This window comes from Ascaphus truei, unplaced genomic scaffold, assembly GCF_040206685.1.
Source record: "Ascaphus truei isolate aAscTru1 unplaced genomic scaffold, aAscTru1.hap1 HAP1_SCAFFOLD_234, whole genome shotgun sequence".
Classification (NCBI taxonomy): domain Eukaryota; kingdom Metazoa; phylum Chordata; class Amphibia; order Anura; family Ascaphidae; genus Ascaphus; species Ascaphus truei.
The window spans coordinates 14,876-36,331 of NW_027455259.1; the positions used below are offsets into that span (position 1 = coordinate 14,876).

General features: G+C 41.4%; 38 non-coding genes and 15 pseudogenes across 38 annotated transcripts; all 53 read right to left on the minus strand.

The window, feature by feature from the left end:
• Positions 1-247: 247 nt before the first annotated feature.
• LOC142478179 (5S ribosomal RNA) lies at positions 248-366 on the minus strand. Its single transcript, XR_012793013.1, has one exon. It is a non-coding gene; the product is annotated as a 5S ribosomal RNA (ribosomal RNA).
• A 286-nt stretch (positions 367-652) lies between these two features.
• On the minus strand, positions 653-771 carry LOC142477901 (5S ribosomal RNA). Its single transcript, XR_012792798.1, has one exon. It is a non-coding gene; the product is annotated as a 5S ribosomal RNA (ribosomal RNA).
• Positions 772-1,056: 285 nt separating this feature from the next.
• On the minus strand, positions 1,057-1,175 carry LOC142477975 (5S ribosomal RNA). The gene has a single exon (XR_012792870.1). It is a non-coding gene; the product is annotated as a 5S ribosomal RNA (ribosomal RNA).
• A 286-nt stretch (positions 1,176-1,461) lies between these two features.
• On the minus strand, positions 1,462-1,580 carry LOC142478055 (5S ribosomal RNA). Its single transcript, XR_012792948.1, has one exon. It is a non-coding gene; the product is annotated as a 5S ribosomal RNA (ribosomal RNA).
• A 285-nt stretch (positions 1,581-1,865) lies between these two features.
• LOC142478007 (5S ribosomal RNA) lies at positions 1,866-1,984 on the minus strand. The gene has a single exon (XR_012792901.1). It is a non-coding gene; the product is annotated as a 5S ribosomal RNA (ribosomal RNA).
• Positions 1,985-2,270: 286 nt separating this feature from the next.
• Positions 2,271-2,389, minus strand: LOC142477938 (5S ribosomal RNA). The gene has a single exon (XR_012792835.1). It is a non-coding gene; the product is annotated as a 5S ribosomal RNA (ribosomal RNA).
• Positions 2,390-2,675: 286 nt separating this feature from the next.
• Positions 2,676-2,794, minus strand: LOC142478077 (5S ribosomal RNA). Its single transcript, XR_012792971.1, has one exon. It is a non-coding gene; the product is annotated as a 5S ribosomal RNA (ribosomal RNA).
• A 286-nt stretch (positions 2,795-3,080) lies between these two features.
• On the minus strand, positions 3,081-3,199 carry LOC142478190 (5S ribosomal RNA). The gene has a single exon (XR_012793014.1). It is a non-coding gene; the product is annotated as a 5S ribosomal RNA (ribosomal RNA).
• Positions 3,200-3,485: 286 nt separating this feature from the next.
• LOC142478202 (5S ribosomal RNA) lies at positions 3,486-3,604 on the minus strand. Its single transcript, XR_012793015.1, has one exon. It is a non-coding gene; the product is annotated as a 5S ribosomal RNA (ribosomal RNA).
• Positions 3,605-3,890: 286 nt separating this feature from the next.
• On the minus strand, positions 3,891-4,009 carry LOC142478117 (5S ribosomal RNA; annotated as a pseudogene).
• Positions 4,010-4,294: 285 nt separating this feature from the next.
• LOC142478118 (5S ribosomal RNA) lies at positions 4,295-4,413 on the minus strand (annotated as a pseudogene).
• Positions 4,414-4,698: 285 nt separating this feature from the next.
• Positions 4,699-4,817, minus strand: LOC142477985 (5S ribosomal RNA). The gene has a single exon (XR_012792879.1). It is a non-coding gene; the product is annotated as a 5S ribosomal RNA (ribosomal RNA).
• A 286-nt stretch (positions 4,818-5,103) lies between these two features.
• On the minus strand, positions 5,104-5,222 carry LOC142478187 (5S ribosomal RNA; annotated as a pseudogene).
• A 286-nt stretch (positions 5,223-5,508) lies between these two features.
• On the minus strand, positions 5,509-5,627 carry LOC142478226 (5S ribosomal RNA; annotated as a pseudogene).
• Positions 5,628-5,913: 286 nt separating this feature from the next.
• Positions 5,914-6,032, minus strand: LOC142478119 (5S ribosomal RNA; annotated as a pseudogene).
• Positions 6,033-6,317: 285 nt separating this feature from the next.
• LOC142477987 (5S ribosomal RNA) lies at positions 6,318-6,436 on the minus strand. Its single transcript, XR_012792881.1, has one exon. It is a non-coding gene; the product is annotated as a 5S ribosomal RNA (ribosomal RNA).
• A 286-nt stretch (positions 6,437-6,722) lies between these two features.
• Positions 6,723-6,841, minus strand: LOC142478188 (5S ribosomal RNA; annotated as a pseudogene).
• Positions 6,842-7,127: 286 nt separating this feature from the next.
• Positions 7,128-7,246, minus strand: LOC142478227 (5S ribosomal RNA; annotated as a pseudogene).
• A 286-nt stretch (positions 7,247-7,532) lies between these two features.
• On the minus strand, positions 7,533-7,651 carry LOC142478056 (5S ribosomal RNA). Its single transcript, XR_012792949.1, has one exon. It is a non-coding gene; the product is annotated as a 5S ribosomal RNA (ribosomal RNA).
• Positions 7,652-7,936: 285 nt separating this feature from the next.
• Positions 7,937-8,055, minus strand: LOC142478009 (5S ribosomal RNA). Its single transcript, XR_012792903.1, has one exon. It is a non-coding gene; the product is annotated as a 5S ribosomal RNA (ribosomal RNA).
• Positions 8,056-8,341: 286 nt separating this feature from the next.
• Positions 8,342-8,460, minus strand: LOC142477976 (5S ribosomal RNA). Its single transcript, XR_012792871.1, has one exon. It is a non-coding gene; the product is annotated as a 5S ribosomal RNA (ribosomal RNA).
• Positions 8,461-8,746: 286 nt separating this feature from the next.
• Positions 8,747-8,865, minus strand: LOC142478057 (5S ribosomal RNA). The gene has a single exon (XR_012792950.1). It is a non-coding gene; the product is annotated as a 5S ribosomal RNA (ribosomal RNA).
• Positions 8,866-9,150: 285 nt separating this feature from the next.
• On the minus strand, positions 9,151-9,269 carry LOC142478010 (5S ribosomal RNA). The gene has a single exon (XR_012792904.1). It is a non-coding gene; the product is annotated as a 5S ribosomal RNA (ribosomal RNA).
• A 286-nt stretch (positions 9,270-9,555) lies between these two features.
• Positions 9,556-9,674, minus strand: LOC142477940 (5S ribosomal RNA). Its single transcript, XR_012792837.1, has one exon. It is a non-coding gene; the product is annotated as a 5S ribosomal RNA (ribosomal RNA).
• Positions 9,675-9,960: 286 nt separating this feature from the next.
• LOC142478078 (5S ribosomal RNA) lies at positions 9,961-10,079 on the minus strand. The gene has a single exon (XR_012792972.1). It is a non-coding gene; the product is annotated as a 5S ribosomal RNA (ribosomal RNA).
• A 285-nt stretch (positions 10,080-10,364) lies between these two features.
• Positions 10,365-10,483, minus strand: LOC142478011 (5S ribosomal RNA). Its single transcript, XR_012792905.1, has one exon. It is a non-coding gene; the product is annotated as a 5S ribosomal RNA (ribosomal RNA).
• A 286-nt stretch (positions 10,484-10,769) lies between these two features.
• LOC142477941 (5S ribosomal RNA) lies at positions 10,770-10,888 on the minus strand. The gene has a single exon (XR_012792838.1). It is a non-coding gene; the product is annotated as a 5S ribosomal RNA (ribosomal RNA).
• A 286-nt stretch (positions 10,889-11,174) lies between these two features.
• Positions 11,175-11,293, minus strand: LOC142478079 (5S ribosomal RNA). The gene has a single exon (XR_012792973.1). It is a non-coding gene; the product is annotated as a 5S ribosomal RNA (ribosomal RNA).
• Positions 11,294-11,579: 286 nt separating this feature from the next.
• LOC142478213 (5S ribosomal RNA) lies at positions 11,580-11,698 on the minus strand. Its single transcript, XR_012793016.1, has one exon. It is a non-coding gene; the product is annotated as a 5S ribosomal RNA (ribosomal RNA).
• Positions 11,699-11,984: 286 nt separating this feature from the next.
• Positions 11,985-12,103, minus strand: LOC142478224 (5S ribosomal RNA). Its single transcript, XR_012793017.1, has one exon. It is a non-coding gene; the product is annotated as a 5S ribosomal RNA (ribosomal RNA).
• Positions 12,104-12,389: 286 nt separating this feature from the next.
• Positions 12,390-12,508, minus strand: LOC142478235 (5S ribosomal RNA). The gene has a single exon (XR_012793019.1). It is a non-coding gene; the product is annotated as a 5S ribosomal RNA (ribosomal RNA).
• Positions 12,509-12,794: 286 nt separating this feature from the next.
• LOC142478120 (5S ribosomal RNA) lies at positions 12,795-12,913 on the minus strand (annotated as a pseudogene).
• A 285-nt stretch (positions 12,914-13,198) lies between these two features.
• LOC142478231 (5S ribosomal RNA) lies at positions 13,199-13,317 on the minus strand (annotated as a pseudogene).
• Positions 13,318-13,603: 286 nt separating this feature from the next.
• Positions 13,604-13,722, minus strand: LOC142478058 (5S ribosomal RNA). The gene has a single exon (XR_012792951.1). It is a non-coding gene; the product is annotated as a 5S ribosomal RNA (ribosomal RNA).
• A 285-nt stretch (positions 13,723-14,007) lies between these two features.
• LOC142478230 (5S ribosomal RNA) lies at positions 14,008-14,127 on the minus strand (annotated as a pseudogene).
• A 286-nt stretch (positions 14,128-14,413) lies between these two features.
• On the minus strand, positions 14,414-14,532 carry LOC142477943 (5S ribosomal RNA). Its single transcript, XR_012792839.1, has one exon. It is a non-coding gene; the product is annotated as a 5S ribosomal RNA (ribosomal RNA).
• A 286-nt stretch (positions 14,533-14,818) lies between these two features.
• LOC142478080 (5S ribosomal RNA) lies at positions 14,819-14,937 on the minus strand. Its single transcript, XR_012792974.1, has one exon. It is a non-coding gene; the product is annotated as a 5S ribosomal RNA (ribosomal RNA).
• Positions 14,938-15,223: 286 nt separating this feature from the next.
• On the minus strand, positions 15,224-15,342 carry LOC142478247 (5S ribosomal RNA). The gene has a single exon (XR_012793021.1). It is a non-coding gene; the product is annotated as a 5S ribosomal RNA (ribosomal RNA).
• A 286-nt stretch (positions 15,343-15,628) lies between these two features.
• Positions 15,629-15,747, minus strand: LOC142477990 (5S ribosomal RNA). The gene has a single exon (XR_012792884.1). It is a non-coding gene; the product is annotated as a 5S ribosomal RNA (ribosomal RNA).
• A 286-nt stretch (positions 15,748-16,033) lies between these two features.
• Positions 16,034-16,152, minus strand: LOC142478121 (5S ribosomal RNA; annotated as a pseudogene).
• A 285-nt stretch (positions 16,153-16,437) lies between these two features.
• On the minus strand, positions 16,438-16,556 carry LOC142478123 (5S ribosomal RNA; annotated as a pseudogene).
• A 286-nt stretch (positions 16,557-16,842) lies between these two features.
• Positions 16,843-16,961, minus strand: LOC142478242 (5S ribosomal RNA; annotated as a pseudogene).
• A 286-nt stretch (positions 16,962-17,247) lies between these two features.
• LOC142478059 (5S ribosomal RNA) lies at positions 17,248-17,366 on the minus strand. The gene has a single exon (XR_012792952.1). It is a non-coding gene; the product is annotated as a 5S ribosomal RNA (ribosomal RNA).
• Positions 17,367-17,651: 285 nt separating this feature from the next.
• LOC142478074 (5S ribosomal RNA) lies at positions 17,652-17,770 on the minus strand. The gene has a single exon (XR_012792968.1). It is a non-coding gene; the product is annotated as a 5S ribosomal RNA (ribosomal RNA).
• Positions 17,771-18,056: 286 nt separating this feature from the next.
• On the minus strand, positions 18,057-18,175 carry LOC142477944 (5S ribosomal RNA). Its single transcript, XR_012792840.1, has one exon. It is a non-coding gene; the product is annotated as a 5S ribosomal RNA (ribosomal RNA).
• Positions 18,176-18,461: 286 nt separating this feature from the next.
• On the minus strand, positions 18,462-18,580 carry LOC142478081 (5S ribosomal RNA). The gene has a single exon (XR_012792975.1). It is a non-coding gene; the product is annotated as a 5S ribosomal RNA (ribosomal RNA).
• Positions 18,581-18,866: 286 nt separating this feature from the next.
• On the minus strand, positions 18,867-18,985 carry LOC142478253 (5S ribosomal RNA). Its single transcript, XR_012793022.1, has one exon. It is a non-coding gene; the product is annotated as a 5S ribosomal RNA (ribosomal RNA).
• Positions 18,986-19,271: 286 nt separating this feature from the next.
• On the minus strand, positions 19,272-19,390 carry LOC142478254 (5S ribosomal RNA). Its single transcript, XR_012793023.1, has one exon. It is a non-coding gene; the product is annotated as a 5S ribosomal RNA (ribosomal RNA).
• Positions 19,391-19,676: 286 nt separating this feature from the next.
• On the minus strand, positions 19,677-19,795 carry LOC142477991 (5S ribosomal RNA). The gene has a single exon (XR_012792885.1). It is a non-coding gene; the product is annotated as a 5S ribosomal RNA (ribosomal RNA).
• A 286-nt stretch (positions 19,796-20,081) lies between these two features.
• On the minus strand, positions 20,082-20,200 carry LOC142478207 (5S ribosomal RNA; annotated as a pseudogene).
• A 285-nt stretch (positions 20,201-20,485) lies between these two features.
• On the minus strand, positions 20,486-20,604 carry LOC142478124 (5S ribosomal RNA; annotated as a pseudogene).
• A 286-nt stretch (positions 20,605-20,890) lies between these two features.
• LOC142478256 (5S ribosomal RNA) lies at positions 20,891-21,009 on the minus strand. The gene has a single exon (XR_012793025.1). It is a non-coding gene; the product is annotated as a 5S ribosomal RNA (ribosomal RNA).
• A 286-nt stretch (positions 21,010-21,295) lies between these two features.
• LOC142478257 (5S ribosomal RNA) lies at positions 21,296-21,414 on the minus strand. The gene has a single exon (XR_012793026.1). It is a non-coding gene; the product is annotated as a 5S ribosomal RNA (ribosomal RNA).
• Positions 21,415-21,456: the final 42 nt, after the last annotated feature.

Below are 21,456 nucleotides of genomic sequence, written 5' to 3' on the forward strand. Positions count from 1 at the left end.
CATGAGCCTATATCTTGCTCCATGCATACACAGAGACTGAGAAAAAGACAGGTGCACTCAAATGTACTATAGACGGAATTCTTGATGTCAGAATTCTATTTTGGAAGGTTGCATTGTGTTGAACTTTCTGAGGAAAAAACGATATATTTCTTTGCCACTGCGGGAAAAAAGTAGTAAAAAATGAAACATTTTCATTTGCTGCAAGGAATGCCATGTATATTTTCATTAGGGAAGCAAAAAATAAAAACACCCACAGCACCTGGTATTCCCAGGCAGTCTCCCAACCCAGTACTAATCAAGCCTCACCCTGCTTAGCTTCCGAGATCTGACGGGATCGGGCGCTTTCAAGGTAGTATGGCCGTAGGTGGAGATTGCTGTCTCATGATATCCTCTCATTCTTAAATCCATGAGCCTATATCTTGCTCCATGCATACACAGAGACTGAGAAAATGACAGGTGCACTCAAATGTACTATAGACGGAATTCTTGATGTCAGAATTCTATTTTGGAAGGTTGCATTGTGTTGAACTTTCAGTTGAAAAAACGATATATTTCTTTGCCACTGCGGGAAAAAAGTAGCAAGAAATGAAACATTTTCATTTGCTGTGAGGAATGCCATGTATATTTTCATTAGGGAAGCGAAAAATAAAAACCCCTACAGCACCTGGTATTCCCAGGCAGTCTCCCAACCCAGTACTAATCAAGCCTCACCCTGCTTAGCTTCCGAGATCTGACGGGATCGGGCGCTTTCAAGGTAGTATGGCCGTAGGTGGAGATTGCTGTCTCATGATATCCTCTCATTCTTAAATCCATGAGCCTATATCTTGCTCCATGCATACACAGAGACTGAGAAAATGACAGGTGCACTCAAATGTACTATAGACGGAATTCTTGATGTCAGAATTCTATTTGGAAGGTTGCATTGTGTTGAACTTTCTGAGGAAAAAACGATATATTTCTTTGCCACTGCGGGAAAAAAGTAGTAAAAAATGAAACATTTTCATTTGCTGCAAGGAATGCCATGTATATTTTCATTAGGGAAGCGAAAAATAAAAACACACACAGCACCTGGTATTCCCAGGCAGTCTCCCAACCCAGTACTAATCAAGCCTCACCCTGCTTAGCTTCCGAGATCTGACGGGATCGGGCGCTTTCAAGGTAGTATGGCCGTAGGTGGAGATTGCTGTCTCATGATATCCTCTCATTCTTAAATCCATGAGCCTATATCTTGCTCCATGCATACACAGAGACTGAGAAAATGACAGGTGCACTCAAATGTACTATAGACGGAATTCTTGATGTCAGAATTCTATTTTGGAAGGTTGCATTGTGTTGAACTTTCTGAGGAAAAAACGATATATTTCTTTGCCACTGCAGGAAAAAAGTAGTAAAAAATGAAACATTTTCATTAGCTGCAAGGAATGCCATGTATATTTTCATTATGGAAGCGAAAAATAAAAACACCAACAGCACCTGGTATTCCCAGGCAGTCTCCCAACCCAGTACTAATCAAGCCTCACCCTGCTTAGCTTCCGAGATCTGACGGGATCGGGCGCTTTCAAGTTAGTATGGCCGTAGGTGGAGATTGCTGTCTCATGATATCCTCTCATTCTTAAATCCATGAGCCTATATCTTGCTCCATGCATACACAGAGACTGAGAAAATGACAGGTGTACTCAAATGTACTATAGACGGAATTCTTGATGTCAGAATTCTATTTTGGAAGGTTGCATTGTGTTGAACTTTCTGAGGAAAAAACGATATAGTCTTTGCCACTGCGGGAAAAAAGTAGTAAAAAATGAAACATTTTCATTTGCTGCAAGGAATGCCATGTATATTTTCATTAGGGAAGCGAAAAATAAAAACACCCACAGCACCTGGTATTCCCAGGCAGTCTCCCAACCCAGTACTAATCAAGCCTCATCCTGCTTAGCTTCCGAGATCTGACGGGATCGGGCGCTTTCAAGGTAGTATGGCCGTAGGTGGAGATTGCTGTCTCATGATATCCTCTCATTCTTAAATCCATGAGCCTATATCTTGCTCCATGCATACACAGAGACTGAGAAAATGACAGGTGCACTCAAATGTACTATAGACGGAATTCTTGATGTCAGAATTCTATTTTGGAAGGTTGCATTGTGTTGAACTTTCTGAGGAAAAAACGATATATTTCTTTGCCACTGCGGGAAAAAAGTAGTAAAAAATGAAACATTTTCATTTGCTGCAAGGAATGCCATGTATATTTTCATTAGGGAAGCGAAAAATAAAAACACCCACAGCACCTGGTATTCCCAGGCAGTCTCCCAACCCAGTACTAATCAAGCCTCACCCTGCTTAGCTTCCGAGATCTGACGGGACCGGGCGCTTTCAAGGTAGTATGGCCGTAGGTGGAGATTGCTGTCTCATGATATCCTCTCATTCTTAAATCCATGAGCCTATATCTTGCTCCATGCATACACAGAGACTGAGAAAATGACAGGTGCACTCAAATGTACTATAGACGGAATTCTCGATGTCAGAATTCTATTTTGGATGGTTGCATTGTGTTGAACTTTCTGAGGAAAAAACGATATATTTCTTTGCCACTGCGGGAAAAAAGTAGTAAAAAATGAAACATTTTCATTAGCTGCAAGGAATGCCATGTATATTTTCATTAGGGAAGCAAAAAATAAAAACACCCACAGCACCTGGTATTCCCAGGCAGTCTCCCAACCCAGTACTAATCAAGCCTCACCCTGCTTAGCTTCCGAGATGTGACGGGATCGGGCGCTTTCAAGGTAGTATGGCCGTAGGTGGAGATTGCTGTCTCATGATATCCTCTCATTCTTAAATCCATGAGCCTATATCTTGCTCCATGCATACACAGAGACTGAGAAAAAGACAGGTGCACTCAAATGTACTATAGACGGAATTCTTGATGTCAGAATTCTATTTTGGAAGGTTGCATTGTGTTGAACTTTCTGAGGAAAAAACGATATATTTCTTTGCCACTGCGGGAAAAAAGTAGTAAAAAATGAAACATTTTCATTTGCTGCAAGGAATGCCATGTATATTTTCATTAGGGAAGCGAAAAATAAAAACACCCACAGCACCTGGTATTCCCAGGCAGTCTCCCAACCCAGTACTAATCAAGCCTCACCCTGCTTAGCTTCCGAGATCTGACGGGATCGGGCGCTTTCAAGGTAGTATGGCCGTAGGTGGAGATTGCTGTCTCATGATATCCTCTCATTCTTAAATCCATGAGCCTATATCTTGCTCCATGCATACACAGAGACTGAGAAAATGACAGGTGCACTCAAATGTACTATAGACGGAATTCTTGATGTCAGAATTCTATTTTGGAAGGTTGCATTATGTTGAACTTTCAGAGGAAAAAACGATATATTTCTTTGCCACTGCGGGAAAAAAGTAGTAAAAAATGAAACATTTTCATTAGCTGCAAGGAATGCCATGTATATTTTCATTAGGGAAGCAAAAAATAAAAACACCCACAGCACCTGGTATTCCCAGGCAGTCTCCCAACCCAGTACTAATCAAGCCTCACCCTGCTTAGCTTCCGAGATCTGACGGGATCGGGCGCTTTCAAGGTAGTATGGCCGTAGGTGGAGATTGCTGTCTCATGATATCCTCTCATTCTTAAATCCATGAGCCTATATCTTGCTCCATGCATACACAGAGACTGAGAAAATGACAGGTGCACTCAAATGTACTATAGACGGAATTCTTGATGTCAGAATTCTATTTTGGAAGGTTGCATTGTGTTGAACTTTCTGAGGAAAAAACGATATATTTCTTTGCCACTGCGGGAAAAAAGTAGTAAAAAATGAAACATTTTCATTTGCTGCAAGGAATGCCATGTATATTTTCATTAGGGAAGCGAAAAATAAAAACACCCACAGCACCTGGTATTCCCAGGCAGTCTCCCAACCCAGTACTAATCAAGCCTCACGCTGCTTAGCTTCCGAGATCTGACAGGATCGGGCGCTTTCAAGGTAGTATGGCCGTAGGTGGAGATTGCTGTCTCATGATATCCTCTCATTCTTAAATCCATGAGCCTATATCTTGCTCCATGCATACACAGAGACTGAGAAAATGACAGGTGCACTCAAATGTACTATAGACGGAATTCTTGATGTCAGAATTCTATTTGGAAGGTTGCATTGTGTTGAACTTTCTGAGGAAAAAACGATATATTTCTTTGCCACTGCGGGAAAAAAGTAGTAAAAAATGAAACATTTTCATTTGCTGCAAGGAATGCCATGTATATTTTCATTAGGGAAGCGAAAAATAAAAACACCCACAGCACCTGGTATTCCCAGGCAGTCTCCCAACCCAGTACTAATCAAGCCTCACGCTGCTTAGCTTCCGAGATCTGACAGGATCGGGCGCTTTCAAGGTAGTATGGCCGTAGGTGGAGATTGCTGTCTCATGATATCCTCTCATTCTTAAATCCATGAGCCTATATCTTGCTCCATGCATACACAGAGACTGAGAAAATGACAGGTGCACTCAAATGTACTATAGACGGAATTCTTGATGTCAGAATTCTATTTGGAAGGTTGCATTGTGTTGAACTTTCTGAGGAAAAAACGATATATTTCTTTGCCACTGCGGGAAAAAAGTAGTAAAAAATGAAACATTTTCATTTGCTGCAAGGAATGCCATGTATATTTTCATTAGGGAAGCGAAAAATAAAAACACCCACAGCACCTGGTATTCCCAGGCAGTCTCCCAACCCAGTACTAATTAAGCCTCACCCTGCTTAGCTTCCGAGATCTGACGGGATCGGGCGCTTTCAAGGTAGTATGGCCGTAGGTGGAGATTGCTGTCTCATGATATCCTCTCATTCTTAAATCCATGAGCCTATATCTTGCTCCATGCATACACAGAGACTGAGAAAATGACAGGTGCACTCAAATGTACTATAGACGGAATTCTCGATGTCAGAATTCTATTTTGGAAGGTTGCATTGTGTTGAACTTTCTGAGGAAAAAACGATATATTTCTTTGCCACTGCGGGAAAAAAGTAGTAAAAAATGAAACATTTTCATTAGCTGCAAGGAATGCCATGTATATTTTCATTAGGGAAGCAAAAAATAAAAACACCCACAGCACCTGGTAATCCCAGGCAGTCTCCCAACCCAGTACTAATCAAGCCTCACCCTGCTTAGCTTCCGAGATCTGACAGGATCGGGCGCTTTCAAGGTAGTATGGCCGTAGGTGGGTATTGCTGTCTCATGATATCCTCTCATTCTTAAATCCATGAGCCTATATCTTGCTCCATGCATACACAGAGACTGAGAAAATGACAGGTGCACTCAAATGTACTATAGACGGAATTCTTGATGTCAGAATTCTATTTTGGAAGGTTGCATTGTGTTGAAATTTCTGAGGAAAAAACGATATATTTCTTTGCCACTGCGGGAAAAAAGTAGTAAAAAATGAAACATTTTCATTTGCTGCAAGGAATGCCATGTATATTTTCATTAGGGAAGCGAAAAATAAAAATACCCACAGCACCTGGTATTCCCAGGCAGTCTCCCAACCCAGTACTAATCAAGCCTCACGCTGCTTAGCTTCCGAGATGTGACGGGATCGGGCGCTTTCAAGGTAGTATGGCCGTAGGTGGAGATTGCTGTCTCATGATATCCTCTCATTCTTAAATCCATGAGCCTATATCTTGCTCCATGCATACACAGAGACTGAGAAAATGACAGGTGCACTCAAATGTACTATAGACGGAATTCTTGATGTCAGAATTCTATTTGGAAGGTTGCATTGTGTTGAACTTTCTGAGGAAAAAACGATATATTTCTTTGCCACTGCGGGAAAAAAGTAGTAAAAAATGAAACATTTTCATTTGCTGCAAGGAATGCCATGTATATTTTCATATGGGGAAGCGAAAAATAAAAACACCCACAGCACCTGGTATTCCCAGGCAGTCTCCCAACCCAGTACTAATCAAGCCTCACGCTGCTTAGCTTCCGAGATCTGACAGGATCGGGCGCTTTCAAGGTAGTATGGCCGTAGGTGGAGATTGCTGTCTCATGATATCCTCTCATTCTTAAATCCATGAGCCTATATCTTGCTCCATGCATACACAGAGACTGAGAAAATGACAGGTGCACTCAAATGTACTATAGACGGAATTCTTGATGTCAGAATTCTATTTGGAAGGTTGCATTGTGTTGAACTTTCTGAGGAAAAAACGATATATTTCTTTGCCACTGCGGGAAAAAAGTAGTAAAAAATGAAACATTTTCATTTGCTGCAAGGAATGCCATGTATATTTTCATTAGGGAAGCGAAAAATAAAAACACCCACAGCACCTGGTATTCCCAGGCAGTCTCCCAACCCAGTACTAATTAAGCCTCACCCTGCTTAGCTTCCGAGATCTGACGGGATCGGGCGCTTTCAAGGTAGTATGGCCGTAGGTGGAGATTGCTGTCTCATGATATCCTCTCATTCTTAAATCCATGAGCCTATATCTTGCTCCATGCATACACAGAGACTGAGAAAATGACAGGTGCACTCAAATGTACTATAGACGGAATTCTCGATGTCAGAATTCTATTTTGGAAGGTTGCATTGTGTTGAACTTTCTGAGGAAAAAACGATATATTTCTTTGCCACTGCGGGAAAAAAGTAGTAAAAAATGAAACATTTTCATTAGCTGCAAGGAATGCCATGTATATTTTCATTAGGGAAGCAAAAAATAAAAACACCCACAGCACCTGGTAATCCCAGGCAGTCTCCCAACCCAGTACTAATCAAGCCTCACCCTGCTTAGCTTCCGAGATCTGACAGGATCGGGCGCTTTCAAGGTAGTATGGCCGTAGGTGGGTATTGCTGTCTCATGATATCCTCTCATTCTTAAATCCATGAGCCTATATCTTGCTCCATGCATACACAGAGACTGAGAAAATGACAGGTGCACTCAAATGTACTATAGACGGAATTCTTGATGTCAGAATTCTATTTTGGAAGGTTGCATTGTGTTGAAATTTCTGAGGAAAAAACGATATATTTCTTTGCCACTGCGGGAAAAAAGTAGTAAAAAATGAAACATTTTCATTTGCTGCAAGGAATGCCATGTATATTTTCATTAGGGAAGCGAAAAATAAAAATACCCACAGCACCTGGTATTCCCAGGCAGTCTCCCAACCCAGTACTAATCAAGCCTCACGCTGCTTAGCTTCCGAGATGTGACGGGATCGGGCGCTTTCAAGGTAGTATGGCCGTAGGTGGAGATTGCTGTCTCATGATATCCTCTCATTCTTAAATCCATGAGCCTATATCTTGCTCCATGCATACACAGAGACTGAGAAAATGACAGGTGCACTCAAATGTACTATAGACGGAATTCTTGATGTCAGAATTCTATTTTGGAAGGTTGCATTGTGTTGAACTTTCTGAGGAAAAAACGATATATTTCTTTGCCACTGCAGGAAAAAAGTAGTAAAAAATGAAACATTTTCATTAGCTGCAAGGAATGCCATGTATATTTTCATTATGGAAGCGAAAAATAAAAACACCAACAGCACCTGGTATTCCCAGGCAGTCTCCCAACCCAGTACTAATCAAGCCTCACCCTGCTTAGCTTCCGAGATCTGACGGGATCGGGCGCTTTCAAGTTAGTATGGCCGTAGGTGGAGATTGCTGTCTCATGATATCCTCTCATTCTTAAATCCATGAGCCTATATCTTGCTCCATGCATACACAGAGACTGAGAAAATGACAGGTGTACTCAAATGTACTATAGACGGAATTCTTGATGTCAGAATTCTATTTTGGAAGGTTGCATTGTGTTGAACTTTCTGAGGAAAAAACGATATAGTCTTTGCCACTGCGGGAAAAAAGTAGTAAAAAATGAAACATTTTCATTTGCTGCAAGGAATGCCATGTATATTTTCATTAGGGAAGCGAAAAATAAAAACACCCACAGCACCTGGTATTCCCAGGCAGTCTCCCAACCCAGTACTAATCAAGCCTCATCCTGCTTAGCTTCCGAGATCTGACGGGATCGGGCGCTTTCAAGGTAGTATGGCCGTAGGTGGAGATTGCTGTCTCATGATATCCTCTCATTCTTAAATCCATGAGCCTATATCTTGCTCCATGCATACACAGAGACTGAGAAAATGACAGGTGCACTCAAATGTACTATAGACGGAATTCTTGATGTCAGAATTCTATTTTGGAAGGTTGCATTGTGTTGAACTTTCAGAGGAAAAAACGATATATTTCTTTGCCACTGCGGGAAAAAAGTAGTAAAAAATGAAACATTTTCATTTGCTGCAAGGAATGCCATGTATATTTTCATTAGGGAAGCGAAAAATAAAAACACACACAGCACCTGGTATTCCCAGGCAGTCTCCCAACCCAGTACTAATCAAGCCTCACCCTGCTTAGCTTCCGAGATCTGACGGGATCGGGCGCTTTCAAGGTAGTATGGCCGTAGGTGGAGATTGCTGTCTCATGATATCCTCTCATTCTTAAATCCATGAGCCTATATCTTGCTCCATGCATACACAGAGACTGAGAAAATGACAGGTGCACTCAAATGTACTATAGACGGAATTCTTGATGTCAGAATTCTATTTTGGAAGGTTGCATTGTGTTGAACTTTCTGAGGAAAAAACGATATATTTCTTTGCCACTGCAGGAAAAAAGTAGTAAAAAATGAAACATTTTCATTAGCTGCAAGGAATGCCATGTATATTTTCATTATGGAAGCGAAAAATAAAAACACCAACAGCACCTGGTATTCCCAGGCAGTCTCCCAACCCAGTACTAATCAAGCCTCACCCTGCTTAGCTTCCGAGATCTGACGGGATCGGGCGCTTTCAAGTTAGTATGGCCGTAGGTGGAGATTGCTGTCTCATGATATCCTCTCATTCTTAAATCCATGAGCCTATATCTTGCTCCATGCATACACAGAGACTGAGAAAATGACAGGTGTACTCAAATGTACTATAGACGGAATTCTTGATGTCAGAATTCTATTTTGGAAGGTTGCATTGTGTTGAACTTTCTGAGGAAAAAACGATATAGTCTTTGCCACTGCGGGAAAAAAGTAGTAAAAAATGAAACATTTTCATTTGCTGCAAGGAATGCCATGTATATTTTCATTAGGGAAGCGAAAAATAAAAACACCCACAGCACCTGGTATTCCCAGGCAGTCTCCCAACCCAGTACTAATCAAGCCTCATCCTGCTTAGCTTCCGAGATCTGACGGGATCGGGCGCTTTCAAGGTAGTATGGCCGTAGGTGGAGATTGCTGTCTCATGATATCCTCTCATTCTTAAATCCATGAGCCTATATCTTGCTCCATGCATACACAGAGACTGAGAAAATGACAGGTGCACTCAAATGTACTATAGACGGAATTCTTGATGTCAGAATTCTATTTTGGAAGGTTGCATTGTGTTGAACTTTCTGAGGAAAAAACGATATATTTCTTTGCCACTGCGGGAAAAAAGTAGTAAAAAATGAAACATTTTCATTTGCTGCAAGGAATGCCATGTATATTTTCATTAGGGAAGCGAAAAATAAAAACACCCACAGCACCTGGTATTCCCAGGCAGTCTCCCAACCCAGTACTAATCAAGCCTCACCCTGCTTAGCTTCCGAGATCTGACGGGACCGGGCGCTTTCAAGGTAGTATGGCCGTAGGTGGAGATTGCTGTCTCATGATATCCTCTCATTCTTAAATCCATGAGCCTATATCTTGCTCCATGCATACACAGAGACTGAGAAAATGACAGGTGCACTCAAATGTACTATAGACGGAATTCTCGATGTCAGAATTCTATTTTGGATGGTTGCATTGTGTTGAACTTTCTGAGGAAAAAACGATATATTTCTTTGCCACTGCGGGAAAAAAGTAGTAAAAAATGAAACATTTTCATTAGCTGCAAGGAATGCCATGTATATTTTCATTAGGGAAGCAAAAAATAAAAACACCCACAGCACCTGGTATTCCCAGGCAGTCTCCCAACCCAGTACTAATCAAGCCTCACCCTGCTTAGCTTCCGAGATGTGACGGGATCGGGCGCTTTCAAGGTAGTATGGCCGTAGGTGGAGATTGCTGTCTCATGATATCCTCTCATTCTTAAATCCATGAGCCTATATCTTGCTCCATGCATATACAGAGACTGAGAAAATGACAGGTGTACTCAAATGTACTATAGACGGAATTCTTGATGTCAGAATTCTATTTTGGAAGGTTGCATTGTGTTGAACTTTCTGAGGAAAAAACGATATAGTCTTTGCCACTGCGGGAAAAAAGTAGTAAAAAATGAAACATTTTCATTTGCTGCAAGGAATGCCATGTATATTTTCATTAGGGAAGCGAAAAATAAAAACACCCACAGCACCTGGTATTCCCAGGCAGTCTCCCAACCCAGTACTAATCAAGCCTCATCCTGCTTAGCTTCCGAGATCTGACGGGATCGGGCGCTTTCAAGGTAGTATGGCCGTAGGTGGAGATTGCTGTCTAATGATATCCTCTCATTCTTAAATCCATGAGCCTATATCTTGCTCCATGCATACACAGAGACTGAGAAAATGACAGGTGCACTCAAATGTACTATAGACGGAATTCTTGATGTCAGAATTCTATTTTGGAAGGTTGCATTGTGTTGAACTTTCTGAGGAAAAAACGATATATTTCTTTGCCACTGCGGGAAAAAAGTAGTAAAAAATGAAACATTTTCATTTGCTGCAAGGAATGCCATGTATATTTTCATTAGGGAAGCGAAAAATAAAAACACCCACAGCACCTGGTATTCCCAGGCAGTCTCCCAACCCAGTACTAATCAAGCCTCACCCTGCTTAGCTTCCGAGATCTGACGGGACCGGGCGCTTTCAAGGTAGTATGGCCGTAGGTGGAGATTGCTGTCTCATGATATCCTCTCATTCTTAAATCCATGAGCCTATATCTTGCTCCATGCATACACAGAGACTGAGAAAATGACAGGTGCACTCAAATGTACTATAGACGGAATTCTCGATGTCAGAATTCTATTTTGGATGGTTGCATTGTGTTGAACTTTCTGAGGAAAAAACGATATATTTCTTTGCCACTGCGGGAAAAAAGTAGTAAAAAATGAAACATTTTCATTAGCTGCAAGGAATGCCATGTATATTTTCATTAGGGAAGCAAAAAATAAAAACACCCACAGCACCTGGTATTCCCAGGCAGTCTCCCAACCCAGTACTAATCAAGCCTCACCCTGCTTAGCTTCCGAGATGTGACGGGATCGGGCGCTTTCAAGGTAGTATGGCCGTAGGTGGAGATTGCTGTCTCATGATATCCTCTCATTCTTAAATCCATGAGCCTATATCTTGCTCCATGCATACACAGAGACTGAGAAAAAGACAGGTGCACTCAAATGTACTATAGACGGAATTCTTGATGTCAGAATTCTATTTTGGAAGGTTGCATTGTGTTGAACTTTCTGAGGAAAAAACGATATATTTCTTTGCCACTGCAGGAAAAAAGTAGTAAAAAATGAAACATTTTCATTAGCTGCAAGGAATGCCATGTATATTTTCATTATGGAAGCGAAAAATAAAAACACCCACAGCACCTGGTATTCCCAGGCAGTCTCCCAACCCAGTACTAATCAAGCCTCACCCTGCTTAGCTTCCGAGATCTGACGGGATCGGGCGCTTTCAAGGTAGTATGGCCGTAGGTGGAGATTGCTGTCTCATGATATCCTCTCATTCTTAAATCCATGAGCCTATATCTTGCTCCATGCATACACAGAGACTGAGAAAATGACAGGTGTACTCAAATGTACTATAGACGGAATTCTTGATGTCAGAATTCTATTTTGGAAGGTTGCATTGTGTTGAACTTTCTGAGGAAAAAACGATATATTTCTTTGCCACTGCGGGAAAAAAGTAGTAAAAAATGAAACATTTTCATTTGCTGCAAGGAATGCCATGTATATTTTCATTAGGGAAGCGAAAAATAAAAACACCCACAGCACCTGGTATTCCCAGGCAGTCTCCCAACCCAGTACTAATCAAGCCTCACCCTGCTTAGCTTCCGAGATCTGACGGGATCGGGCGCTTTCAAGGTAGTATGGCCGTAGGTGGAGATTGCTGTCTCATGATATCCTCTCATTCTTAAATCCATGAGCCTATATCTTGCTCCATGCATACACAGAGACTGAGAAAATGACAGGTGCACTCAAATGTACTATAGACGGAATTCTTGATGTCAGAATTCTATTTTGGAAGGTTGCATTATGTTGAACTTTCAGAGGAAAAAACGATATATTTCTTTGCCACTGCGGGAAAAAAGTAGTAAAAAATGAAACATTTTCATTAGCTGCAAGGAATGCCATGTATATTTTCATTAGGGAAGCAAAAAATAAAAACACCCACAGCACCTGGTATTCCCAGGCAGTCTCCCAACCCAGTACTAATCAAGCCTCACCCTGCTTAGCTTCCGAGATCTGACGGGATCGGGCGCTTTCAAGGTAGTATGGCCGTAGGTGGAGATTGCTGTCTCATGATATCCTCTCATTCTTAAATCCATGAGCCTATATCTTGCTCCATGCATACACAGAGACTGAGAAAATGACAGGTGCACTCAAATGTACTATAGACGGAATTCTTGATGTCAGAATTCTATTTTGGAAGGTTGCATTGTGTTGAACTTTCTGAGGAAAAAACGATATATTTCTTTGCCACTGCGGGAAAAAAGTAGTAAAAAATGAAACATTTTCATTTGCTGCAAGGAATGCCATGTATATTTTCATTAGGGAAGCGAAAAATAAAAACACCCACAGCACCTGGTATTCCCAGGCAGTCTCCCAACCCAGTACTAATCAAGCCTCACGCTGCTTAGCTTCCGAGATCTGACAGGATCGGGCGCTTTCAAGGTAGTATGGCCGTAGGTGGAGATTGCTGTCTCATGATATCCTCTCATTCTTAAATCCATGAGCCTATATCTTGCTCCATGCATACACAGAGACTGAGAAAATGACAGGTGCACTCAAATGTACTATAGACGGAATTCTTGATGTCAGAATTCTATTTGGAAGGTTGCATTGTGTTGAACTTTCTGAGGAAAAAACGATATATTTCTTTGCCACTGCGGGAAAAAAGTAGTAAAAAATGAAACATTTTCATTTGCTGCAAGGAATGCCATGTATATTTTCATTAGGGAAGCGAAAAATAAAAACACCCACAGCACCTGGTATTCCCAGGCAGTCTCCCAACCCAGTACTAATCAAGCCTCACGCTGCTTAGCTTCCGAGATGTGACGGGATCGGGCGCTTTCAAGGTAGTATGGCCGTAGGTGGAGATTGCTGTCTCATGATATCCTCTCATTCTTAAATCCATGAGCCTATATCTTGCTCCATGCATACACAGAGACTGAGAAAATGACAGGTGCACTCAAATGTACTATAGACGGAATTCTTGATGTCAGAATTCTATTTTGGAAGGTTGCATTGTGTTGAACTTTCTGAGGAAAAAACGATATATTTCTTTGCCACTGCAGGAAAAAAGTAGTAAAAAATGAAACATTTTCATTAGCTGCAAGGAATGCCATGTATATTTTCATTATGGAAGCGAAAAATAAAAACACCAACAGCACCTGGTATTCCCAGGCAGTCTCCCAACCCAGTACTAATCAAGCCTCACCCTGCTTAGCTTCCGAGATCTGACGGGATCGGGCGCTTTCAAGTTAGTATGGCCGTAGGTGGAGATTGCTGTCTCATGATATCCTCTCATTCTTAAATCCATGAGCCTATATCTTGCTCCATGCATACACAGAGACTGAGAAAATGACAGGTGTACTCAAATGTACTATAGACGGAATTCTTGATGTCAGAATTCTATTTTGGAAGGTTGCATTGTGTTGAACTTTCTGAGGAAAAAACGATATAGTCTTTGCCACTGCGGGAAAAAAGTAGTAAAAAATGAAACATTTTCATTTGCTGCAAGGAATGCCATGTATATTTTCATTAGGGAAGCGAAAAATAAAAACACCCACAGCACCTGGTATTCCCAGGCAGTCTCCCAACCCAGTACTAATCAAGCCTCATCCTGCTTAGCTTCCGAGATCTGACGGGATCGGGCACCTTTCAAGGTAGTATGGCCGTAGGTGGAGATTGCTGTCTCATGATATCCTCTCATTCTTAAATCCATGAGCCTATATCTTGCTCCATGCATACACAGAGACTGAGAAAATGACAGGTGCACTCAAATGTACTATAGACTGAATTCTTGATGTCAGAATTCTATTTTGGAAGGTTGCATTGTGTTGAACTTTCTGAGGAAAAAACGATATATTTCTTTGCCACTGCGGGAAAAAAGTAGTAAAAAATGAAACATTTTCATTTGCTGCAAGGAATGCCATGTATATTTTCATTAGGGAAGCGAAAAATAAAAACACCCACAGCACCTGGTATTCCCAGGCAGTCTCCCAACCCAGTACTAATCAAGCCTCACCCTGCTTAGCTTCCGAGATCTGACGGGACCGGGCGCTTTCAAGGTAGTATGGCCGTAGGTGGAGATTGCTGTCTCATGATATCCTCTCATTCTTAAATCCATGAGCCTATATCTTGCTCCATGCATACACAGAGACTGAGAAAATGACAGGTGCACTCAAATGTACTATAGACGGAATTCTCGATGTCAGAATTCTATTTTGGATGGTTGCATTGTGTTGAACTTTCTGAGGAAAAAACGATATATTTCTTTGCCACTGCGGGAAAAAAGTAGTAAAAAATGAAACATTTTCATTAGCTGCAAGGAATGCCATGTATATTTTCATTAGGGAAGCAAAAAATAAAAACACCCACAGCACCTGGTATTCCCAGGCAGTCTCCCAACCCAGTACTAATCAAGCCTCACCCTGCTTAGCTTCCGAGATGTGACGGGATCGGGCGCTTTCAAGGTAGTATGGCCGTAGGTGGAGATTGCTGTCTCATGATATCCTCTCATTCTTAAATCCATGAGCCTATATCTTGCTCCATGCATACACAGAGACTGAGAAAAAGACAGGTGCACTCAAATGTACTATAGACGGAATTCTTGATGTCAGAATTCTATTTTGGAAGGTTGCATTGTGTTGAACTTTCTGAGGAAAAAACGATATATTTCTTTGCCACTGCAGGAAAAAAGTAGTAAAAAATGAAACATTTTCATTAGCTGCAAGGAATGCCATGTATATTTTCATTATGGAAGCGAAAAATAAAAACACCCACAGCACCTGGTATTCCCAGGCAGTCTCCCAACCCAGTACTAATCAAGCCTCACCCTGCTTAGCTTCCGAGATCTGACGGGATCGGGCGCTTTCAAGGTAGTATGGCCGTAGGTGGAGATTGCTGTCTCATGATATCCTCTCATTCTTAAATCCATGAGCCTATATCTTGCTTCATGCATACACAGAGACTGAGAAAATGACAGGTGTACTCAAATGTACTATAGACGGAATTCTTGATGTCAGAATTCTATTTTGGAAGGTTGCATTGTGTTGAACTTTCTGAGGAAAAAACGATATATTTCTTTGCCACTGCGGGAAAAAAGTAGTAAAAAATGAAACATTTTCATTAGCTGCAAGGAATGCCATGTATATTTTCATTAGGGAAGCAAAAAATAAAAACACCCACAGCACCTGGTATTCCCAGGCAGTCTCCCAACCCAGTACTAATCAAGCCTCACCCTGCTTAGCTTCCGAGATCTGACAGGATCGGGCGCTTTCAAGGTAGTATGGCCGTAGGTGGAGATTGCTGTCTCATGATATCCTCTCATTCTTAAATCCATGAGCCTATATCTTGCTCCATGCATACACAGAGACTGAGAAAATGACAGGTGCACTCAAATGTACTATAGACGGAATTCTTGATGTCAGAATTCTATTTTGGAAGGTTGCATTGTGTTGAACTTTCTGAGGAAAAAACGATATATTTCTTTGCCACTGCGGGAAAAAAGTAGTAAAAAATGAAACATTTTCATTTGCTGCAAGGAATGCCATGTATATTTTCATTAGGGAAGCGAAAAATAAAAACACCCACAGCACCTGGTATTCCCAGGCAGTCTCCCAACCCAGTACTAATCAAGCCTCACGCTGCTTAGCTTCCGAGATCTGACAGGATCGGGCGCTTTCAAGGTAGTATGGCCGTAGGTGGAGATTGCTGTCTCATGATATCCTCTCATTCTTAAATCCATGAGCCTATATCTTGCTCCATGCATACACAGAGACTGAGAAAATGACAGGTGCACTCAAATGTACTATAGACGGAATTCTTGATGTCAGAATTCTATTTGGAAGGTTGCATTGTGTTGAACTTTCTGAGGAAAAAACGATATATTTCTTTGCCACTGCGGGAAAAAAGTAGTAAAAAATGAAACATTTTCATTTGCTGCAAGGAATGCCATGTATATTTTCATTAGGGAAGCGAAAAATAAAAACACCCACAGCACCTGGTATTCCCAGGCAGTCTCCCAACCCAGTACTAATCAAGCCTCACGCTGCTTAGCTTCCGAGATCTGACAGGATCGGGCGCTTTCAAGGTAGTATGGCCGTAGGTGGAGATTGCTGTCTCATGATATCCTCTCATTCTTAAATCCATGAGCCTATATCTTGCTCCATGCATACACAGAGACTGAGAAAATGACAGGTGCACTCAAATGTACTATAGACGGAATTCATGATGTCAGAATTCTATTTTGGAAGGTTGCATTGTGTTGAACTTTCTGAGGAAAAAACGATATATTTCTTTGCCACTGCGGGAAAAAAGTAGTAAAAAATGAAACATTTTCATTTGCTGCAAGGAATGCCATGTATATTTTCATTAGGGAAGCGAAAAATAAAAACACCCACAGCACCTGGTATTCCCAGGCAGTCTCCCAACCCAGTACTAATCAAGCCTCACGCTGCTTAGCTTCCGAGATGTGACGGGATCAGGCGCTTTCAAGGTAGTATGGCCGTAGGTGGAGATTGCTGTCTCATGATATCCTCTCATTCTTAAATCCATGAGCCTATATCTTGCTCCATGCATACACAGAGACTGAGAAAATGACAGGTGCACTCAAATGTACTATAGACGGAATTCTTGATGTCAGAATTCTATTTTGGAAGGTTGCATTGTGTTGAACTTTCTGAGGAAAAAACGATATATTTCTTTGCCACTGCAGGAAAAAAGTAGTAAAAAATGAAACATTTTCATTAGCTGCAAGGAATGCCATGTATATTTTCATTATGGAAGCGAAAAATAAAAACACCAACAGCACCTGGTATTCCCAGGCAGTCTCCCAACCCAGTACTAATCAAGCCTCACCCTGCTTAGCTTCCGAGATCTGACGGGATCGGGCGCTTTCAAGTTAGTATGGCCGTAGGTGGAGATTGCTGTCTCATGATATCCTCTCATTCTTAAATCCATGAGCCTATATCTTGCTCCATGCATACACAGAGACTGAGAAAATGACAGGTGTACTCAAATGTACTATAGACGGAATTCTTGATGTCAGAATTCTATTTTGGAAGGTTGCATTGTGTTGAACTTTCTGAGGAAAAAACGATATAGTCTTTGCCACTGCGGGAAAAAAGTAGTAAAAAATGAAACATTTTCATTTGCTGCAAGGAATGCCATGTATATTTTCATTAGGGAAGCGAAAAATAAAAACACCCACAGCACCTGGTATTCCCAGGCAGTCTCCCAACCCAGTACTAATCAAGCCTCATCCTGCTTAGCTTCCGAGATCTGACAGGATCGGGCGCTTTCAAGGTAGTATGGCCGTAGGTGGAGATTGCTGTCTCATGATATCCTCTCATTCTTAAATCCATGAGCCTATATCTTGCTCCATGCATACACAGAGACTGAGAAAATGACAGGTGCACTCAAATGTACTATAGACGGAATTCTTGATGTCAGAATTCTATTTTGGAAGGTTGCATTGTGTTGAACTTTCTGAGGAAAAAACGATATATTTCTTTGCCACTGCGGGAAAAAAGTAGTAAAAAATGAAACATTTTCATTTGCTGCAAGGAATGCCATGTATATTTTCATTAGGGAAGCGAAAAATAAAAACACCCACAGCACCTGGTATTCCCAGGCAGTCTCCCAACCCAGTACTAATCAAGCCTCACCCTGCTTAGCTTCCGAGATCTGACGGGACCGGGCGCTTTCAAGGTAGTATGGCCGTAGGTGGAGATTGCTGTCTCATGATATCCTCTCATTCTTAAATCCATGAGCCTATATCTTGCTCCATGCATACACAGAGACTGAGAAAATGACAGGTGCACTCAAATGTACTATAGACGGAATTCTCGATGTCAGAATTCTATTTTGGATGGTTGCATTGTGTTGAACTTTCTGAGGAAAAAACGATATATTTCTTTGCCACTGCGGGAAAAAAGTAGTAAAAAATGAAACATTTTCATTAGCTGCAAGGAATGCCATGTATATTTTCATTAGGGAAGCAAAAAATAAAAACACCCACAGCACCTGGTATTCCCAGGCAGTCTCCCAACCCAGTACTAATCAAGCCTCACCCTGCTTAGCTTCCGAGATGTGACGGGATCGGGCGCTTTCAAGGTAGTATGGCCGTAGGTGGAGATTGCTGTCTCATGATATCCTCTCATTCTTAAATCCATGAGCCTATATCTTGCTCCATGCATACACAGAGACTGAGAAAAAGACAGGTGCACTCAAATGTACTATAGACGGAATTCTTGATGTCAGAATTCTATTTTGGAAGGTTGCATTGTGTTGAACTTTCTGAGGAAAAAACGATATATTTCTTTGCCACTGCAGGAAAAAAGTAGTAAAAAATGAAACATTTTCATTAGCTGCAAGGAATGCCATGTATATTTTCATTATGGAAGCGAAAAATAAAAACACCCACAGCACCTGGTATTCCCAGGCAGTCTCCCAACCCAGTACTAATCAAGCCTCACCCTGCTTAGCTTCCGAGATCTGACGGGATCGGGCGCTTTCAAGGTAGTATGGCCGTAGGTGGAGATTGCTGTCTCATGATATCCTCTCATTCTTAAATCCATGAGCCTATATCTTGCTCCATGCATACACAGAGACTGAGAAAATGACAGGTGTACTCAAATGTACTATAGACGGAATTCTTGATGTCAGAATTCTATTTTGGAAGGTTGCATTGTGTTGAACTTTCTGAGGAAAAAACGATATATTTCTTTGCCACTGCGGGAAAAAAGTAGTAAAAAATGAAACATTTTCATTTGCTGCAAGGAATGCCATGTATATTTTCATTAGGGAAGCGAAAAATAAAAACACCCACAGCACCTGGTATTCCCAGGCAGTCTCCCAACCCAGTACTAATCAAGCCTCACCCTGCTTAGCTTCCGAGATCTGACGGGATCGGGCGCTTTCAAGGTAGTATGGCCGTAGGTGGAGATTGCTGTCTCATGATATCCTCTCATTCTTAAATCCATGAGCCTATATCTTGCTCCATGCATACACAGAGACTGAGAAAATGACAGGTGCACTCAAATGTACTATAGACGGAATTCTTGATGTCAGAATTCTATTTTGGAAGGTTGCATTATGTTGAACTTTCAGAGGAAAAAACGATATATTTCTTTGCCACTGCGGGAAAAAAGTAGTAAAAAATGAAACATTTTCATTAGCTGCAAGGAATGCCATGTATATTTTCATTAGGGAAGCGAAAAATAAAAACACCCACAGCACCTGGTATTCCCAGGCAGTCTCCCAACCCAGTACTAATCAAGCCTCACCCTGCTTAGCTTCCGAGATCTGACAGGATCGGGCGCTTTCAAGGTAGTATGGCCGTAGGTGGAGATTGCTGTCTCATGATATCCTCTCATTCTTAAATCCATGAGCCTATATCTTGCTCCATGCATACACAGAGACTGAGAAAATGACAGGTGCACTCAAATGTACTATAGACGGAATTCTTGATGTCAGAATTCTATTTTGGAAGGTTGCATTGTGTTGAACTTTCTGAGGAAAAAACGATATATTTCTTTGCCACTGCGGGAAAAAAGTAGTAAAAAATGAAACATTTTCATTTGCTGCAAGGAATGCCATGTATATTTTCATTAGGGAAGCGAAAAATAAAAACACCCACAGCACCTGGTATTCCCAGGCAGTCTCCAAACCCAGTACTAATCAAGCCTCACGCTGCTTAGCTTCCGAGATCTGACAGGATCGGGCGCTTTCAAGGTAGTATGGCCGTAGGTGGAGATTGCTGTCTCATGATATCCTCTCATTCTTAAATCCATGAGCCTATATCTTGCTCCATGCATACACAGAGACTGAGAAAATGACAGGTGCACTCAAATGTACTATAGACGGAATTCTTGATGTCAGAATTCTATTTGGAAGGTTGCATTGTGTTGAACTTTCTGAGGAAAAAACGATATATTTCTTTGCCACTGCGGGAAAAAAGTAGTAAAAAATGAAACATTTTCATTTGCTGCAAGGAATGCCATGTATATTTTCATTAGGGAAGCGAAAAATAAAAACACCCACAGCACCTGGTATTCCCAGGCAGTCTCCCAACCCAGTACTAATCAAGCCTCACGCTGCTTAGCTTCCGAGATCTGACAGGATCGGGCGCTTTCAAGGTAGTATGGCCGTAGGTGGAGATTGCTGTCTCATGATATCCTCTCATTCTTAAATCCATGAGCCTATATCTTGCTCCATGCATACACAGAGACTAAGAAAATGACAGGTGCACTCAAATGTACTATAGACGGAATTCTTGATGTCAGAATTCTATTTTGGAAGGTTGCATTGTGTTGAACTTTCTGAGGAAAAAACGATATATTTCTTTGCCACTGCGGGAAAAAAGTAGTAAAAAATTAAACATTTTCATTAGCTGCAAGGAATGCCATGTATATTTTCATTATGGAAGCGAAAAATAAAAACACCCACAGCACCTGGTATTCCCAGGCAGTCTCCCAACCCAGTACTAATCAAGCCTCACCCTGCTTAGCTTCCGAGATCTGACGGGATCGGGCGCTTTCAAGGTAGTATGGCCGTAGGTGGAGATTGCTGTCTCATGATATCCTCTCATTCTTAAATCCATGAGCCTATATCTTGCTCCATGCATACACAGAGACTGAGAAAATGACAGGTGTACTCAAATGTACTATAGACGGAATTCTTGATGTCAGAATTCTATTTTGGAAGGTTGCATTGTGTTGAACTTTCTGAGGAAAAAACGATATATTTCTTTGCCACTGCGGGAAAAAAGTAGTAAAAAATGAAACATTTTCATTTGCTGCAAGGAATGCCATGTATATTTTCATTAGGGAAGCGAAAAATAAAAACACCCACAGCACCTGGTATTCCCAGGCAGTCTCCCAACCCAGTACTAATCAAGCCTCACCCTGCTTAGCTTCCGAGATCTGACGGGATCGGGCGCTTTCAAGGTAGTATGGCCGTAGGTGGAGATTGCTGTCTCATGATATCCTCTCATTCTTAAATCCAT